Below are 2,841 nucleotides of genomic sequence, written 5' to 3'. Positions count from 1 at the left end.
GTGAAAAACAGCCAGGGGCCTCCTCCACCTTCTGTGTCTGCTTCCCTGGTCCTCCACCACGGGCCTCGGGGCCATATAAGGATGTGGAGGAGATTCCATTCTCTGTTCAAACGTGGCCTTTTTCTGTGGGGGCCCCTTCCCCAGGCAGAGGCAGGCAGAGATGTTGCTCTGCACCAGTCACACACACACAGCCTCCGTGCCCACGCCTCAGGGATATACACTCCTGGGCACAGATTCAGATACACACATGCCAGCCGTGCCAGCTGTCAGCTCTCTCCCCAGCTCGCTCTCTCTCTCTCTCTCTCTCTCTCTCTCTCTCTCTTTCTCTCCTGTTGGGCCTCAGGAATGGCCACCTCTATCAAGAAAGACTGGGAGAGCCGATGGGTTGCTAAACTTCGGGCTGATGAGGGTCCTTCATCACACAGCAGCTCTCTCTCACGGTACGGCAGCAGGAAGGAGAGCAGGCAACTGGACTGTCCCTGCAGGCGCTGGAATCCAAGGCTTTGCAAAATCCAAGAGGCGCCTTGAGCATGGCCTTTCTCTCAGCCAGGCAGAGCCATCCATAGGCTGGGACGGGGCTCCTGCTCTGGCTCCTGCCCTTGGGAAGGCCCGTGGTCCTCCCGGGCTTGCACCCTCCACACAGGGCCAGGGGGACAGGCCTACACAGAGTTCATACCCCTCCCCTTTGAGACCACATCCTGATACCACACCCTCGGGAACCCCTCACCCATCACTGACTCTTGCTTATAGCACCTGCAGGTCCCTTCCTCCTGAGAATGGCCAGCAGCACCGTGCACCGTATGTGCACACTGAGGCAAAGGCTGACAAGGGGCCGTTATGGGGGAGAGATGGACACGTCACAGATATGCAAGCTGGGGTGTCTACACACGTACTGGAGGTCCTCTGCAGTGTGTGTGTGTGTGTGTGGGGGGGGTCATGGTGTGAAGGAAAGGGGAGATGGCCCAGGGGCTGGGACCAGGGGACAGTCGTCCCCAGGCTGCCATGTTCTGAGAAGGATTCAGAATTCTCAGTTCCATCCTGGCCCTTCAGTTCATTGTGAAGGTGTGCTTGTCAAGGTGTATCTTATTCAACAGTTTACTAGTTTGACCTGTATGTTACTTAGATCTATGTATGTGAGCCTCCATTTACACTCCTGCCCCTGCCCTCCGCTGGGGTGTTGGGGTGGTGTACTTGCTCAGAGTGACCCCTGAGCCTGGAGAGGACATTAGCTGCTGCAGAAAGGGCCTCTGGACTCCCAAACTCTTCTGGCAAGAAGGACACACGCATCCCCCAGAGCAGGAGCAGGGGCAGGGGCAGGGGCAGGGGCAGAGCCTCCATTTACACTCCTGCCCCTGCCCTCCGCTGGGGTGTTGGGGTGGTGTACTTGCTCAGAGTGACCCCTGAGCCTGGAGAGGACATTAGCTGCTGCAGAAAGGGCCTCTGGACTCCCAAACTCTTCTGGCAAGAAGGACACACGCATCCCCCAGAGCAGGAGCAGGGGCAGGGGCAGGGGCAGAGGCAGGAGCAGGGGCAGGGGCAGGGGCAGGGGCAGAGGCAGGAGCAGGGACAGGAACAGGAACAGGAGCAGGTAGGAGCAAGGTAGGATGTAGGACGGTATCAGACCCTGGGGTAGGAGTGCTCCTGCCTTTTTTGCTGCCCTTTGTCTAGGGGAGGAGCCTGGTGGCTAGAGGCTGCCCAGGCCTGGGTCTGGGCCTTTGGGTGTGTGCCCAGCCACAGTAGGGGGTGGGCTCTTAATTGTAGAGGTAGCTCCAGTAACACTTCCCTGCAAGATGTGTGGGCAGGGATGGAATGTCAAAGGGAAAACAGGGAGACAAGAATACAGAGATAGGAGAGGCCAGAAATAGCACAGGCCTCGGTGAGATATCAGGGGCTGGTGGTGGCGGAGAGAGCGGTAGAGGAAGGGAGGAAGGTCAAGCCCTCTCCAGAGAAGGTCTATCCTGGGTTTGCCCTCCCTTGCCCCCCCAACCCCCTCCCCAAGTGCAATTCCAGGACTTCAGGAGCCCAACAGGGTGGGCTGCACACGTCAGGATTGTATTCTGGTCCTGGGTCTCCCCAGCTCTCTGAGCACCCCCTCCCCCTCCTGAGTGAATGGGTGGGAAGCGAGGGGGTAGGTCTTGCCACCTGAGTCACCCCCCTTCCTGCTCCTGGCAACGCCACTCACAGGCTGACACAGCTAGGGCCCCACCCACCCTGCCAGCCTGCCTGCCCTGACAGGTGCCCTTCCCACAGAGGCCACCCCTCCCTTCCCAGCACACACACACACACACACACACACACACACACACACACACACACCCTCACGTGTTGAGAGTCCTTGGGAAGAAAAAGAAGGAAGAGGCCAATCAGAGCCTCCTTCCTTGTCTATATGGGGAAACTGAGGCTGGAGTCAGGCGATGAATGAACTTCCCTAAAAGCACACAAGCCAATTCCTGGCAGGGCTGGGATTGAAGCTTTGTCTCCTGCCCACCAGCTGGCTCTCGGCTCCAGCTCTCCTCAGAGGTCTAAGTCAGTACCTCCCTCCACTTCCTCTCAACCCTCTCAACCCCAGGGCACTCCCAGAGCCGCAGCCATGGGTTATGCAAAGACCCTCCCCCCAGCTCGCCACCCTCTCCACTCCCTCGGTGGAAACTGGAGTCAGGACGTGGAGGCCCCTGGCCCTGAACATCAATCCCATCTTCCCCAGGCCCATCCCTGGGCCCCCGGGGAATTTGAGAGTTGAGATCCTTGAATATTTCATCAGCACTTCAGCCTCCAGTTCAAGAAGCAGCCAACTTACAGTTCATGGATGATTTATGGCCCCAGCAGAGAACTGGAAGTCAT

Source organism: Myotis brandtii, unplaced genomic scaffold (genome assembly GCF_000412655.1).
Source record: "Myotis brandtii unplaced genomic scaffold, ASM41265v1 scaffold469, whole genome shotgun sequence".
NCBI classification, from domain to species: Eukaryota; Metazoa; Chordata; class Mammalia; order Chiroptera; family Vespertilionidae; genus Myotis; species Myotis brandtii.
The sequence above is the reverse complement of the archived record's forward strand: the minus strand, read 5'-3'. Positions refer to the sequence as shown.